Source organism: Rhincodon typus, chromosome 38 (genome assembly GCF_021869965.1).
Source record: "Rhincodon typus isolate 14 chromosome 38, sRhiTyp1.1, whole genome shotgun sequence".
NCBI lineage: Eukaryota > Metazoa > Chordata > Chondrichthyes > Orectolobiformes > Rhincodontidae > Rhincodon > Rhincodon typus.
The window spans coordinates 11,771,414-11,789,565 of NC_063369.1; positions in this window are offsets into that span (position 1 = coordinate 11,771,414).

The window sequence follows — 18,152 nt, forward strand, 5'->3', positions numbered from 1 at the left end:
TGACACACACACACACGCTCACACACACACACAGACACACGCTCACACGCTCACACACACACACAGACACACACACACACTCACACTCACACTCACACACACACACTCACACTCACACACACGCACACAATCACTGGATCATGCTTGAGAGCACATGCCCTGACTGAGTGATCCTTTCCTTAGCCCCTCAGTCTTCCTGACACAGTTACACGAGCTGCCTGGATGCTGTGTGTCCAATGTAAGTTCATGATTGCTGCTGCTACAGCCGGGGTCAATGCAGGTCAATGGTCATAGAGCCATTCAGTACAGAAGACACCTTTGGCCCATTGAGTCTGTACTGCCATACATATACTTCTACCTAGGGCGGTACAGAGGTTAACACTGCTACCTCACAGTGCCACGGAGCCAGGCTTGCACATTCTTCCCGTGTCTGCTTGCGTTTCCTCCGGGTGTTCCAGTTTCCTCCCACAGTCCAAAGACGTGCAGGTTAGGGTGGAATGGCCATGGGAAATTGCCTGTAGTCTCCAGGGATGTGTAAGTTAAGTGGATTAGTCAGGGTTACAGTGATTGAGTGGGATGCTCTTCTGAGGGTCAGGGTGGACTTGATGAACCAAATGTAGGGATTCTGTGATATACCCTACACTGCTTCCACTTTCCCACAATAGGCTCATAGCCTTGAATGCTATGACATTTCAAATGTTCATCCAAGTACTTTTGAAAGGTTATGATGTTTCCACTACTCTCCCAGTCCGTGCATTCCAGATTCGCAACACTAGCACTGACCTAGTATTCAATCAGTTTCATAGAGTCATAGAGTCATACAGCACAGAAGCAGACCCTTCGGTCCAACTAGTCCATGCCGACTAAACCAGTCCCACCTGCCTGCTCCTGGTCCATATCCCTCCAAACCTTTCCTATTCATGTGTTTATCCAAGTGTCTTTTAAACATTGCAACTGTGTCCACATTCACCAACTTCCTCAGGACAATCATTCCACATGAAAACCACCACTGCTGGACTGATTTTCCTCCAATTTCCACCCCCCCACCTAACCTCCTGCCTTTCATTTCAAAATGGTGACCGCCTTGTTATTGACTCTGTCTGGCAGGGTTACCCACTGTGAAAGGACAAGGTGTGTAGAACTGATTTAAAAGTCTGTGGCCGTGACCCAAACACACACATAACCAGAAGTAATGGAAATTTGGAAGGTTTCTCCATGCTATTTTGCAAACTGCCGCAAAGTCCAAATCCTGAAATTCTCTCTCTAAAATGGTTGTGTCTGTACCCGGACGGATTGCATCGGTTCAAGATGGCAGCTCACTACCAACTTCCTCAGGACATTCATTCCACATGAAAACTACCACTGCTGGACTCCTCATTTTTCAGTAGTCAGATGCAGGTGTCGTATTGGGCTGTACCATTCAAATGTTGCCCCCTCACCCCCATGTCCAGAAATAGACAAGCCCGAATTTCCGCTCCTAAATATGGTGGACCTGATGGATATACAGAGTTGCCCCCCCCCCCCCCCCCCCCCCCCCGCCCCCCCCCCAGCCCCCTATCTCCGGCCTGCTACTGGGTGCTGGTAAATCTAGACCAGCTCCCTTTAATACCCACCGACAAATGAATCCTATTGGTTGTCCACCTCACTCAGGCGGGTGGCCCAAAATGCGCCTTTTCCAAAATGGCCGACACCAGCAATGAGGTCTGACACCAGCATGTTGCCAGGAGCCATATTTTCTGGGCCTATTCAAAATGTGAGGCCCACGAATTCTGTCTTATTGTGTTAAGGGCTGGAATGTTGTGATCCCCTCACCGGGAGGGCTTCCCTCACTGATTTTGTTTGCAGTATACTTCTGTCAAGCCAATGAAGATGGCGGCCTATGTATGTCAGTGGAAGCCTATGAGCATTCCTGTTCTCTCATATTATCCCCTACTCTCTTCACCTTTAGCCTCTGTTTGATGGCTATGCTCTGTAGGCACTGCAATTAACTCCTAATCCCCTCTACCCTTACATTTCGCCCCAAAATATCCACTTGAAAATCCATCAATTAGGTCACGCATTCTTCCAGGTGCACCATTTTTGACTCGCACTTGTCTGATCACACTTTGTGATGTGCTGTGGGGTGATTTCCTTATGGATGACACAGCCATATAATGTTGTTTGCTGAAGTGTGCCATCAGAAGTGAGGAGTCCCCTCCATTCCAACAGCAATATTTGTAACAGAAGGCACGCTATGCAATTCACGCTAAATTTTTGGACAGGAGCGTGTGGGTCAGGATCTGGTAGGGACAGCACAGCAAGAGAGTTGCGATGTTTGTGGTTAGATGTCTTGCCAACATAATGAAGGATCACTTGGGTGAGTGTCGAGTTATACGCCAAACAGAGCCGCAGAGATGGAAAGATGGCGCAGCTGGTTGGAATGAACATTCTGTAATAAACCTTTCGAAGAGATAACGCATTCTGCTTTATCTAACCCCAGAAAATTGTCATTGCATTTCGTGAAAGAGGTTTCCTGTGTATCTTCGAGAAGTTTGAAACAGACTACTTAGCCGTGGTTTTGCAAGCTGAGAGATGCTTCAAATCCAAGCTTTCTTGTTATCTGTCAGAGCCTGCTCTTTACTGATGCATTGTTGTTTGAGATTACACAGTGTCTACCCCTGCTCCCCCCCTTCCTGGTTTGCACACTGACTGATATCGTACGCTGAAACTGAGCTCACCCTGAGTCGTCATTGCCTGCTGCATCACTTTCGATAGCTTCCCAAATTGCTGTATGCAGGGAGATTGTTATTCCTGACTATTTGGGTGACCAGTCAGGGAAGGGCTTACACACTTAATGCGAGGGCCCTGGATAATGCTGTCAAACAGAGGGACCTAGGGGCGTAGGCACATAGGTTCTTGAAAGTGGCATCACAAGTAGACAGGGTGGTGAAGAAGGCGTTTGGCACGCTTGCCTTCATCGGTCAGCGCATTGGGTACAGGAGTTGGAGCGTCATGTTACAGCTGCACAAGACATTGATGAGGCCACATTTGATTTGATTTTTTTTGCCACGTGTACTCAAGTACAGGAGAACAGTGAAAAGTGTATAATGTCACCGCACAAGGCGTCATCTTAGGTACAGGTACCTAGGTATGGAATCTTGAGAACAAGAGTGCTGTTCACAATTCTGGCTGGTCTGCTAGAGGAAGGATGTTGTTACAATGAAAAGGCTGTAAAAAAAATGATTCACAACGATGGCACCACGACCAGAAGGCTTGATTTGTAAGGGCAGGCTGGACAGGATGGGGCTATTTTCCCTGGAGCATCAGAGGCTGAGGGATGACCTTATAGAGGTTTATAAAATCATGAGGGGCTTGGATAGGGTCAATAGCTAAGGTCTTTTTCCCCAGGATAGGGGAATCCAAAACTAGAAGGGCATAGGTTTAAGGTGAGAGGGGAAAGATTTAAACGAGATCTGACAGTTAACTTTTTCACACAGAGGGTGGTGTGTGTGTATGTGTGAGAAAGCAGTGGAGGCTGGTACAATTACAACATTTAAAACACATTTGGACAGGTACATGAATTTAAAAGGTTTAGAGGGCTACGGGCCAAATGCAAGCAAATGGGACAAGTTCAGATTAGGAAACCTAGTTCACATGGACAAGTTGAAACAAAGGGCTCATTTCTGTGCTGTATGACTCTATGACTCTACCTTGTCTTATGTGCTTTCTTTTTTACAACAGATGGAAGCTTCAATCACTACCAGAGCAGAATAGCATATGTTCCATGTTGAAAACGTTCCCCAAACCCATGTCTAAGAAAGTGAAGCTCAATTTTCTAACTCTCCACTGCATCAGACCCTCTTGTTAAAGATTAAGAATAAAATATCGATTGATACCTTGAAACTGTCATGTAGGAGCACTTCCCCATTTGGGAAGCAGTGGCATATGGTACTGTCAGCAGTGAGTAATCTGGAGGCCCAGGCTAATGTTCCAGGAACATAGAGAAATTTGAATTCAATTAAAAATAATCCGAAAATAATAAAAAAAAGGAGCAAGCCTAATGGTGACCATGTAACCATTATTGATTGTTGTAAAAACCCATCTCTTGTTCACTCATATCCTTTAGGGAAGGAAATCTGCCATCCTCACTTCGTCTGGCCTATATGTGACTCCAGACCCACAGCAATGTAGTTGTCTCTTAATTGGCCTCTGGCCAATTAGGGAAGGATAATAAATACTGGCCCAACCAATGATGCCCACTTCCCATGAACAAATAAAGAAAAATTGGTATATCCACACATGATTTTGTCTCTTGTAGTGACCAGATGAGCAGGGGGGAGTTGGCACTTCTCTTTGTAATTTTCTTTGTTGGTCACAAATAAGGTTTCTTTATATCGCTCAGTGATGACTGGTATCAAAGCCTTTGGGATAAAATGATCATTTCAGTTGAGGGTGTCTTTAGTCCAATCCACATTGGTTTCACAAATCCTGGCCAACCTGTGTGGGTCAGGGAGGTGCCTGGGACCACTTTACCTCAGTGCTTTTAGTCTCTTATTCAAATCATTTCAGTCCCTGATATTAAAGTGGCCAATGCAAGATCAATAGTCCATATTCCATCCCGTTGCGAAACCTTATTGATAATGGATGAATTTCCCAATATCTGCCATCCATTGGTGATGAGGGCCCATTTCGTGGGAATCCCTTATTTCAAAGCCCTTGCCTTCCCTTTGGCTTTCATTGGCAGGGGAATTGAGTTTAAGAGGCGCGAGGTTATGCTGCAGCTCTATAAAACTCTGGTTAGACCACACTTGGAATATTGTGTTCAGTTCTGGTCACCTCATTATAGGAAAGATGTGGAAACTTTAGAGAGGGTGCAGAGGAGATTTACCAGGATGCTGCCTGGACTGGAGGGCAGGTCTTATGAGGAAAGGTTGAGGGAGCTAGGGCTTTTTTTCATTGGAACAAAGAAGGATGAGAGGTGACTTGATAGAGGTGTACAAGATGATGAGAGGCATAGATAGAGTGGATAGTCAGAGACTTTTTCCCAGGGCGGAAATGACTATTATGAGGGGGCATAATTTTAAGGTGGTTGGAGGAAGGTATAGGGGAGATGTCAGAGGTGGGTTCTTTACACAGAGAGTGGTGGGTGCGTGGAATGCACTGCCGGCAGTAGTAGTGGAGTCAGATACTTTAGAGACTTTTAAGCGACTCTTGGATAGACACATGGAGGATAGTAAAATGTAGGGTATGCAGGGTAGATAGATCTTAGTAGGATAATAGGTCAGCACAACATCGTGGGCCGAAGGGCCTGTACTGTTCTATGTTCTATGTTTTATGTTCTATGTTCCCCTTTTCAGCTTTTCATTTACTTTTCCTATTGCTCACTCACTTCCTTCTTTTAAGTCTCTTTTACTTTTTGTCCTTGTATAGCCAAGTCTTGTAGCTCAGAAACCACCATTGTGCAATATATCATTCCAGGGAAAGGATGTTAGCTGAGGGCAGGATGGAACCTGCTAAATGGTGTTCCCACTGGCTTGTTGGCTATTGTAACCATATACAAAAGCCGGGGAGTCATAACTGTCCCTGGTGACATTTTCGGTGAGAGAAGAACTTAAAGATTCGGCTAAGCTGCTATGTGAGGTGCTTTGTGTGAGCAACAGCAGTCAGCACACACCCTTTTATCTGCGCTCTTGATCCTAGATAATGTTCAATCAACTATCATCAAACTGAGCATTTAGCAATTTTCCCTCCAGTGGATGTGACAGCAAGAATGGCACTTGTTAGCGTGGGACTCCCAAACCCCAATATTGATAGTGTGGTCACTAAACAGAGTTTAGTGTCAATATTGGCTGTGGAGGCAGGAGGAAGAAAATTTATTGGTCAGTGCATTGAGTATGGGAGATGGGAAGTCATGTTGCAGCTGTGCGGGACGTTGGTTAGACCATTTTTGGAACACTGCGTTCAATTCTGGTCTCCCTGCTATATGAAAGATGTTGTTAAACTTGAAAGGGTTCAGAAAAAAATTTACATGGATGTTGCAGGGTTTGGAGGATATGAGCTACAGGGAGAGGCTGAATAGGCTGGGGCTATTTTCCCTGGAGTGTCAGAGCCTGAGGGGTGAACTTATAGCGGTTTATAAAATCATGAGGGCCATGTAGAGGAAGAATAGCCAAGGTCTTTTCCCAGGGTAGGGGAGTCCAAAATTAGAGGGGCATAAGTTTAATGGGAGAGGGGAATGATTTAAAAGGGACCTAAGGGGCAACGTTTTCACACAGAGGGTGGTGCGTGTATGGAATGAGCTGCCAGAGGAAGTGGTGGAGGCTGGTACAATTACAACATTTAAAAGGCATTAGGATGGGTATATGAATAGGAAGGGTTTAGAGGGATATGGGCCAAATGCTGGCAAATGGGACTAGATTTATCTAGGATATCTGATTGGATGAGTTGGACCGAAGGGGCTGTTTCCGTGCTGTACAGCTCTTTGACTCTATTCAATGGCTGCTACCTACAACAGTAGACTTCAGACGAGAAACAAACATCAATTTACACTTATTAAATACAACATGTGTTCTTCTGCGAAGAAAAAGAACATGTTTAAATAATGTGCCCTTTGTTGAGTTACTCTGAAGTTTGTGGTTCCCTGTTGCTTTCTTTGTGGCAATGTCTGAGCCAATTAGATTTGCGTTCCGAATTTGAAGAATAACACCGTATCTTCCGCCTGGGGGGCACCTTACAGCCTGAAGGACTCAACATTGAGTTCTATAATTTCAAATCACCTTCCCATCCATCCCCTGGCTCCCCTTCCATCCCCACCTCCTCCCTTCCATTCCACCTACTGACTCTTCCTTCCAGCCACCAACCAGATTCATCCCTCCCATCGACCAATCAGGTCGCACCTACTACCGGTGTCCACCTGTCACCACCATTCCACTACCATCGCCCCCCTCTCCCCATCCCCTCTTTATCTGCAGCTCCCCCTACCCTCACATCCAGCCCTGAAGAAGGGTAATACCCGAAATGTTGACCCCTCCTTTCCGGCCTGCTGTGTTCACTTAGCCTCCTGTTTGTCTACCTTGGGTTCCAGCATCTGCGGATTTTTTTTTGTCTCTATCTCAATAAGAAACATGTACAATGTCTGCCGATTCATTTCCCATTATCTGTGGCTTTATTGTAGGTATAACAGCCTGAAATGGTGTTGCAAGTTAGTCATTGTGAAACGGGAGAAAAAAGTTTGCAGGGAGTTGGGATAATAGAATGTCTTTGAGACAGCTTTCATAGGCACATAGGTGTTGTCTACTGTCTGAAGTTTCCACTGGGCTATCTGAATATGGTGAAGCTATTGATCTGACACGTTTGGGCTGGGGGTTTGGAAGTGGGGAGCTCTTGACATAACGTACCCAATAATCAGATGAAAGCCCTGTCTGGAGGGTCTTTATTGGTGTTCTCACCCAGGACACCCATGGAGGAGAGTCAGAGGCTGGGGAATTTGGTAAACAGAGGATGATATCAATGCCAGGAAAGGATTTATGACACTTACTCAGTCCCCAGGCAGCAATGTGGTCAACCTCACACACAGACTCTGACCGCAGCTTCTCTCAGCTCCCAGCTTTTTATACCATGGCTATTTTTTCACTTCCTGTGCAAAACCAGCTCCTAATTTTGGAATGCATTTGAGTAGGCAGCAGTAGGAGTGGAAAACACTGCTGGCTTCCTGGGGAAGCTCATTGGCAGGAGCTGCTTCCAGAACAATCCCAGTCAGAAATCTGTTGGGTGACGGAGAACTACAGAGACACATCAGCTCTGGCAGGCAGTCATTGCAATCGTAGAAATGGAGCCAATGTAGATCAGGAAGGTCAAGGGAGTTTGGTGAGTGAGGTTTGATGCCCGGACAGGATATAAGGCCCTTGTGTTTTGGGTCATTGAGGTTACTGGAGTGTGGAGGGTAAGAAACTCGGCAGCACGGTGGCTCAGTGGTTAGCACTGCTGCCTCACAACGCCAGGGGCCTGGGTTTGATCCCACCCTCAGGCGACAGTCAAAGTGGAGTTTGCACATTCTCCCCACGTCTGCATGGGTTTCCTCCCACAGTCCAAAAGTGTGCAGGTTAGAGTGGATTGGCCATGGGAAGTGCAGGGCTACAGGAATGGGTTGGGTTGGCATGGACTCAATGGGCCGAATGTCCTGTTCCCCACACTGTGTAGGTCAGACCAGTATGTGGTTTGTCCCTCTGTAAAACCGTTTCAGAGGCTGAGGAATGTGCTGTACAAATGGATGTCTTCTCTTTAGCATTTGCTGCAAGCTTTTGGTTAGACAACAGCAAACAAGTGGTTGAAAATGTACAATATTGAAACTCAGTGACTCAGAGCAGAGATCAGACAGAGATGTAACATTCATTTTCTGTTTTATTCTGTCATCGGTGGTTATTCGTTGAACCTTCCATCTTCTACCCTCACACCCCCCCCCCACAACAAACAATCTCATGTCCTTCTTCCCATCTCCTCCAAATAACTGATGAAAAACCTGTTGTCAACTTCCATTATCAGCTCTGTCCTTCTGTACTCTCTCCCGGCTCTTTGCTCTCTGATTGCCTTTAAACAAACTGTAACACATCCTGCAATAGCCCTGACCCAAGCTGACGCTGAAATGTAAGTCAGTCAGCAACCCATCAACCCTCTTAAACTTCCCCTTTCAAAAAGGGACGAACAACTGGGGAGGGAGCAGGGCAGAGGGCAGGGGAGAGTCAGCATTGCTGCCCACAGGGAGAAGCTGACGGGTTAAAATGGAAGCAAACAGGCAGCTGGCAAGAAGCAAATAAAACTTCCATCTGATCCTTTTGCTCAAGGAGCGGCCGTTGCATCATGGGAAGGGTGGGGTGGTGGAGGGTGCAGTTCTGGCCCCCGATTTGAACCGTTAAATGTTGGTAACCAGAGTTAAAGGTTTTTGTCAAAAATGTTGGGTTTCTTTTGATGAAAACTCGAGGCACTCAGAGTGAGGTTACTCTCTCCAAGAAACATCTTTGTCAAACTCACAAGCCTCCCAGGCCATGTTTGCTAATTTAGGTCACCCACGCCTTTCGTAAACACAAACGTTAGCTTCATAAATTAGCGGCTGGTGCCACTGCACAAAGGCCAAAGGTCAAACATTTGAAAAGTGGCTCCCCAAATCTCTCCGACAGCACACAGTGGACAAAAGGGAATGATTCATTTGTATCTGCAATGGGGAAGTGCCTCATAAACTCGGGAACATTTTCACAAAATAGCGATTAAAATAACTCGAGTCAATAGCTTTTGATACCGACTGACTGTGTTTCTCAGTGCCACCTCCTCTGTAGGTACAGAACACACTGGATATAAGGCAATGTAAGATTATGTAGGTACAACAGCCATAAATCTAACTTGGCTCAACCAGTCAAGGCCATTGTTTATATTCCACTCAAGCCTCCTCCCAACTTCTCTCACCTAAATCGACCATCGTAGCTATCTATTACAAACTATACATACCAAAGTATGAATTGGGAGCAGGAATGAGCCTTCAGGCCTGCTCCATGATTCAATAAGATCCAAATTCCACATTCCCAAATGTCCCCAGTAACCTTTGACCACCACCCCCACCGCTGCCCAATGCCCAACAAGATCCGAACTATTTCTGCCTTAGCAGTATTTAATAACCTCTCCTCTTTACCTCTCACTGGGTAAAGAAGTTTCTTCTGAATTCCTTGAGTTTCTTGTTGTCTATATTACAATGGGGCCTTTAATTTTCTCCAACAGAAGAAACAGATATCTGTAACCAGTCAATCAAACCTTTCAGAAGTTTAAGGAACTCCATTAGTTCAGGCACCCCTCAGCCTTTTCTCTAAAACTAAGACCCTGTCTTTATTTCAAAAATATACTTTAATCATAAAATATCTTTCTCAACTGAGAGCGAGGAAGATGATGGCCTAATGGTATTATCACTGTTAATCCAGAGACCCAGATAATGTCCTGGGGACCTGGGTTGGAATCCCACTGTGGCAGATGGTGAAATTTGAATTCAATTTTAAAAATCTGGAATTAAGAGTGTAATGACAACCATGAACCCATTGCTGATTGTCGGAAAAAGCCATCTGGTTCACTAATGTCCTTTAGGGAAAGAAACTGTTGTCTACACCTGGGCTGTCCTACATCTGACTCCAGACCCACAGCCAATGTGGTTGACTCTGAACTCCCCTCCAGACATATATACATAAAGCAGTTTGATTCTGTACTGTAGTATATGAAGGAACAAACAAATGTTGGAATTTGACTCTAGCCAACAAACAAACCCAAGGCATTTCTTACTTGTGCAGGGCTACATAGACCCTGTCCTGTCAATCCTTTTCTGCTGTACATTTCTCATTTCTTCTCTGTAAATCTTCTCTGCATCCTGCCCAGTCTCTCTTCATCCTTTTTTATTGTAATACAACGACTGTGCATTGTGATCTAAGATTTAGCACAGATTTAAGCATGATCTCCCTAGCTTTCAATTCCACCTTTGTGGAAATAAAGCCTAGCAGTTGGTTTGCTTTATTTTATGGACTTATTAACTTGTGCCAAAACTTTTCAAGATTCCTGTATTTCCGCTTCAAGGTCCTTTGATTCCTCTACTCCACCTAGATCTACATGTTCCAATTAATAAGTGATATTCCTATTCTTCCTGCCAAAATGTACTACTTCACATTTATCCGTCTTGAACATCATTTACTCTGTTCTTTTCTTCCTGATTCATTCACGGGATGAGGGTGTCACTGACCAGGCAGCATTTATTGCCCATCCCTAATTGCCCAGAGGGCAGCTAAGACTCAACCACATTGCTGTGGGTCTGCAGTCACATGTAGGCCAGACCAGGTAAGGATGGCAGTTTCCTTCCCTAAAGGACATTAGCGAACCAGATGGGTTTTTCCGACAATGGATTCATGGTCATCATGAGACTCTTAATTCCAGATTATGTTTTTGAGATCAAATTCCACAATGTGCTGTGGCAAGATTTGAATCTGCGTCCCCAGAACGTTATCTGTGTCCCTGAATAAACAGTCCAGCAATTATACCACTAGGTCAATGCCTCTCCCTCTGTGAATATTTTAATATCTGCCTATAATTTGTTGCAGGTCTAAGTACGGGCTATTCCCACTCACCTAACTACCTACCTACCTGGTGTGTTGTCCACAAATTCAGAAAATGGACTCTTTTTGTTTTATTAATTTGTGGAATGTTGGTGTCGCTGGCTGGGCCCAGCATTTATTGCCTGTCCCTAGTTGCCCCTTGAGAAGGTGGTGGTGAGCTGCCTTCTTGAACCGCTGTAGTCCATGTGCTGCAGGTAGACCCACAATGTCCTCGCGGACAGAGCTGTTGCCCTGTTTCCAGTGACATCCCCCTCTAGTTGCTCAGTAGGCCACCCACCCTCAGGCCCATGAGGTCCTTAAGTGGCAAATAATGACCCTCAGTCCACCGTTGCCGTTAAACAGTGGGCAGTGGTGAGAGACTGTCTTTAACACAACTGGTTAAAGGCAGGAAGGAGGTGGAAGGAATGTTACATACTTTGGGGGAAAGCGGGGCACACCCTCACACATTCGATGTTACCCCCTTCAACCTCCCATTGTACCTCCCTTGGCCACCAAACCCAAACTCCCACGCATCCATGTCCCCTCCTTATAGTTCCAATCCCTTCCTGTCCTATATGAATGTGGGTGCCACAATCTTCCTTATAGAGTTCTGACTGAGATCTATTGCTGCTGCTGGGAAGGCTAGAGTTGCCAGCTGGCCAATCGCTTTTGAGAGTAGACTTCCTCTCAATGAGAAGCCAAATTCCTACCCTTATCATGTCAGAGACGAGAATCTATCACTGTGAGCTGGTCTTGATTAAATCTTCCAGGACATGGCAGTGACTGGTATCTGCAAGGTCCAACTCCACCCCAACAAAATACAGTCCCATTGATTCCAAATTCCAGATTGTTAAAACACATTGTGGGCAGTGGTGGGCCCAGCTGATTCCGTGAGACACTGCTCCCCACTTTCTGTCACTCTGAATCAGTTAGGACTATATTCGCTGGAGATTGAAGGGGCATCTCAGAGAAACCTACAAAATTCTAACCAGACTACACAGGATAAACACAGGAAGAATGATCCCGATGACTCAGGAGAGTCCGAAACCAGGATTCCGAGGAAACGGGATCAACCATTGAGGACTGAGATGAGGAGAAATGTCTTAAGCCCAGAGAGTGGTGAGTCTGTGGAATTCTTTGCCACAGAAAACAGTTGAGGCCGAAACATTGAATGTCTTCAATAAGGAGATGGATATAGTTCTTGGGGCTAAAGGGATCAAAGGGCCTGGGCAGAAAACAAGAACAGGGGACCAAGTTGGGTGATCAGCCATGATTGTATTGAATGTAGGATAGGCCCAAAGGGCTGAAGGGCCTACTCCTGCTCCTGTTTTCTACATACATATATCTGTGTTTCCTCCAAGTTTCTGTGTTGAAGCTGACTAGCAACGCAGCCTGTCATTTGCCCACTGATTCCACATTCTCTAACTTTGTTCATTGATTCTAATATGGCAGGGGGGGACTGTTATTGAAGAGTGTTTGAAAATCTACATAAATCACATCTCTGATTCACTCCGATCATACCTCTTACAGGGTGTTTTCCCTCACTGTCAGCTCCTAAATTGTTTTATTTGTTCATGGGACGTGGGTGTTGTGGGCTAGGTCGAACATTTATTGCTTATTTCTAATTGCCTTGAGAAGATGGTGGTGAGCTGCCTCTACGATCTGCTACAGTTTATTGTGCAGTCAGGGAGAGAATTCCAGGATTCTGACTCAGCGACATTAAAGGAACATTGATATAGCTGCAAGTCACAGTAGCTTGTGGCTTAGAGGGAACTTGTAGTTCGCTGCTATTCTTGTTCTCCGGGGTAATAGTTGTTAGCATCTTAGAAGGTGATTTTAAAGGAACCTTTGTGAGTTATGATGTAACTGCCTTGTAGATGGTATGCACTGCTGCCACTGTGCATCAGTGATGTTCAAACTGGGAGATTGTGTCAATCCAATGGGCTGCTGTTTCTGGAATACTGTGGAGATTTTTGAGCATTGTTGGACCTTGTACTCATCCAGGGAAGTGGAGACTATTTCATTGCAGTCCCGATTTTGCCTTAATGGTGTTGGGCACAGGAGACAGTGAGTGGGTTACTCAGTACAGAATTCAGCTCTTGTAGCTGCAGTATTTGTATGGCAAGTCCAGTTTATGTTTTTGTTTAAAGATAACCCCCATCCCCCAAGATGTTGATAATGAGGTATTCAACGATGCTAACACCCTTGAACATCCAGAAGCAATGGTAGATTGTTTCTTATTGGTGATGGTCATTGCCTGGCATTTGTGTGTCGCGAATGTTACTCTCCACTTGTCAGCCCAAACCTGGATATTGTACAGATCTTGCCGCATTTGAACACGGACTGGTTCCGTATCTGAGGAGTCGCGAATGGTGCTGAACATTGTGCAATCGTCAGCAAATATCCCCACTTCTGACCTTATGATGGAGGGAAAATCACTGAAGAAGCAGCTGAAGATGGTTGGGCCGAGGGCACTACCCTGAGGAACTCCTGCAGAGATGTCCTGGAGCTGAGATGATTGACCTCCCACAACCACGACCATCTTCCTATGTGTCAGGTATGGCTCCAACCAGTGGAGAGTTTGCCCCAATGTTGTTTTGATGTCAAGGGCAGTCACTCTCATATAACCTCTGTAGTTCAACCTTTCTGACAAAGGCTGTAATGAGGACTGGAGGTGGATTTACCTGGACCTGGTTGAAGTCAAACTAAATATCAGTGAGCTTGTCACTCTTTAGCAAGTACCACAGATACCATTGCCAATAATCCCTTCCATCACCTTGCTGATGTTCCAGAGTAGACTGATAGACCAGTAATTAATTGGAATGGATTTGTCCTGCTTTTTGTGCACTGGGGCTGTTGCTGGAACACCTTGGGTACACATGCAGATAGTTCTGGAGCACAAGTCTTCAGTACCATTGTTGAAATGTTGTCAGGACCCGTAGCCTTTGCAGTATCCAGTGCCCTCAGCTGTCTCTTGATATCATATGCAATGAATCTAACTGTAAGGATTGGTATCGGTGACACTGGGGATCACTGAAGGAGGCCGAAATGGATCATCCACTTGGCATTTCTGCCTGAAGATGGATACAAATGCTTCAGATTTATCTATGGTATTGGTGTGCTGGCTAGCCCGGCTTTGAGGAAGGGAATATTTGGCAATAACCCACCTCGTGTTAGTTGTTTGATCATCCACACCATTCATGATTGGATGTGGCAGGGCTGTGAACCTGAGATCGGTTGGATGTGGGATTGCTTAGCTCTGTCTATTACTCACTGTGTATGCTGTCTAGCATGCAAGGAGGCCTGTTTGTTAGCATCACCAAGTTGACACCTCATTTTTGGGTATGTGTGGTGCTGCTCCTGGCATGCCCTCTTGAACCCTCCATTAAACAGTGCAGGAAGAGGCAATGATTCTCACAGAGTCATAGAGATGCACAGTACAGAAACAGACTCTTCGGTCCAACTCATTTCTGAAGATGGGTCCAGACCCAAAAAGTCAACTTTCCTGCTCCTCTGATGCTGCCTGGCCTGCTGTGTTCATCCAGCTCCACACTGTGTTATCTCAGACTCCAACATCGGCACTTCCTACTATCTCTGAACATCCTTGTAAGCTTTTTCTGAACCATTTCAAGTTTCACGACATCCTTCCAATAGCAGGGAGAACAGAATTGAATGTAATATTCCAAAAGTGGCCTAACCAATGTCCTGTACGGCCGCAACATGATCTCCCACCTCCTATACTCAATACACTGACCAATAAAGGCAAGCGTACCAAACACATGTTACGATATGACTGGTGTGTCTCAGTGTTGGATGCTGTTTGCCAAAGCTGTAAGTGCGGCTGTGTCTGAAATACATGTTGTTGTATAGATTCAGACTGCAGTCAACTCCAGCTCCGACTGGTTCGGCACAGGGACAAGGTGCTTCATTCTCCAGGACCCCAATCCAATCAACTGCTAAGCATGCTCACTGAAAGTGGTAAGATGATCTGACAGATAGTGATCTGGCGAAAGGTAATGTGGCAGAGGGAGATCTGGTGGAGGGTGATCTTGTGAAGGGTAATCTGGTAGAGGATGATCTGATGGGGGCTAATCGGGTGGAGGATGATCTGGTAAAGGATAATCTGGTGGGGGGTAATCTAGTGAAAGGCAATCTGGTAGGTGGTGAACTGGCGGAAGGTAATCTAGTGAAAGGTAGTCTCATGGAGGGTAATCTAGTTGGAGTGTGATCTGGTGGAGGGTGAGCTGGTGGAGGGTAGTCTGGTGAAGGGTAATCTGGTGAAGTGGAGAATGAGCTAGCAGGCGATGATCCAGTGTCTGTAATCACTCCCTAGTCCTCCTGCAATAAATGGACCCTCCAACAGCCTTGTCTTGATTTCTCCATGTCCCTTTCTTGCCGTGTGCCTTGTCTAGATTTAGTTACAAGGCCACCAATTAGTCTTCAATGCCCTCATCCAAACATCCAATCATTGTTTCCGAGCGTAGATGGTGCGCGTTCAAGCATGAAGGGCCTCACAGCCCAAAGTCATGCAAGAAGGCCCACCAACACCTGGCGCATTGGGTCAGAATCGAGTGGGTAACTTCCATCCCCGGATCGCTAACCAAATTAACAGGTACCCACTCCGCCCACCATTGGCAGGCTGTTACTGAAAAATATAACAGCCACAGGAACAAGTCACCAATGGCAATGGAGAAACATAGGAAACAGGGACAGGAGTAGGCCATTCGGCCCTCCAAGATAGCTCTGTCATCCAACATGACCATCAACTCAGTCCCTGTTCCCAAATACTTGACCTCCATCACCTAGGTCAGTGGCAACAGATCTATGGGATTACCACCGCCTCCCATGTATATATAGAATCAAAGTAGCTTTATTGTCATGTGTACTCATGCGAGTGCAGTGAAAAGTTTACAAGTCGCCACTTACGGAGCCATCTTAGGTACCAAGGTAGCTCGGTGCAGGTTCTTATGTACAAGCTGTTAGAGGAAGAAAAAATTAAAGGAATAAAAAGGCCAGCGTTACAGACCTTCAAAAGTACAAAATCACAGGCATAAATTAGAAAAGTAAAGAAATAAAATGGTCAGAATAACAGTCCTTCCACAATAGCATACTTAAAAAAGAAATTTAAAACAGAGAGAAATTAGCCTATTTCACGGCTATATGTATTACCAGCCTGGAAATATATCATTGTTCCTGCATCCCTACTGGATCAAATCCTGGAACTCCCTACCTAACAGCACTGTGAGGGTATCTACACCACATAGACTGCAATCCCACCAACACCTTCTCCAGGGTAACTAGACACGGGCAATAAATACTGGCTCTCCTGGAGAGGCCCGATCTCACCTATACATTTATTTTGCTGTGGTACTGCTCCCTTTTCATGCTTGCTTGGAATGTGAACAGCCTTGAGAATGCCAGGATTTCTTGCTCATTCCTGATCCATCTCAAACTGAATAAGTCACCAGGTAGTTTCAGAGGGCAGTTTCTGTGGGTCTGGAGTCACGTGTAGGCCAGATTAGGTAAAGATGGCAGAGTCCCTTCCCACAAGGACATTAAGATGAACCAGGATTTTTGTTTTTAAAATAAGTGCCTGTTGCCACAGACTGGACAAGCTCTCAATTCCTGATTTATTAACTAATTGGATTTATGAGTTCCACAAACTGGCGTGCTAGTGATTCGAACTTGTGTCCACAAGGCATGGTGCTGTTCTTATAATTACTGGAGGGCATTACCACGAACTCAATGTCCCCACAACCAGCTTAAGCACGACCCCCCCCCACCCCGACCCCCACCATTGCACAACATGAGATTATCCCATTACCCCTGTAAGAGGAACAATGGATCACCGCAGAAGATGCAAACTAGATTTCCATAGCTGATATCAGATCTCAAAGGACACAGCAATCAGGAAAGTCTGAATAGATTGGAGCTATATTCTCTAGAAAAGAAAGGTAAAATCACCATAGCCCTACTGAACATGGGGCTGCTCTCTCATTGGAGAGAATGATGATTGGTGTTGGTCTAACCTGAGGGTCATCACACCTCGGGCGAGGGGAGAGGTTGAGAAGGAGACTCCCTCACAGTGACCTCCGCCAATGTGGGAACTGTACCCATGTTGTTGGTGTCAGCATTGCAAAACCAGCCATCCAGCCAACTGAACTAACTGATCGACATCTTTAAAGTTGTGACGGCATTCAACAAAACTAAGATGTTTACCCTTAAATGAGTATATGGGACTAAAGGACACAAATATTAAATAATCACTAAAAAACCCAATAAGAATTTTAGTAGGAGCATCTTTTTATGGGAGTTGATCTACGTGACATAGTTGAAACAAGAAGCATGTGTGCACTTAAAGAAAAGATAGGAAGAAATTGGATGGCATATTGATCAATGAAGTCAATTAGGAAGAAGTCTGTCTGATGTACAGACCCAATAGATGGGGACGAACGGCCTGTTTCAGGGAAACTCAGGCAGTGCTATCCAAACATTAATGCTGCAACTGCATCTCAACCTGAAGTCAACCGAAGTGTATAACTTTAGGGGAAAGCTGCTGGAGCTGAGTTTCAGTGAGTCATTTTGACTGCGGAGATTCGAGTTTAATGTTGTTAGAGTAGGGGAATGGACGAGGACACTGTCACTAACCCCAAACTAATGGAAACCCATTTCAGTTAGGGCTGGCCACTGTTTCTAAGGAGAGCAAGCGATGGATAAGCAGTTTCCTGGAGCTCATAGACCCAGCGTTATTAGAGGCAAGAGGTTCTGATGTATAATTACAGTGTGGGTAAATTTGGGGAAAAAGTGTGAGGTGCTGGAGCTGGTGCTTCCGGGGTGGGTCCGACTGCCTGGTCATCCATTATCCAGGGCAGTCCAGGTTTTAGCAACTATCCACTTCGGTTACATAAAAATCCTTGGCTGAAAACTGTGACCCTGAGTAGATACCCTCCTTGAATTGAGGGGCAGTGGACAGCTGACTTTAGGGCTGGTATTTTGACCTTGGCGTCTGTTAACAGTGCAAGTCATCCCTGTGTCTCAGATAGTCCCACTGCATTGTAG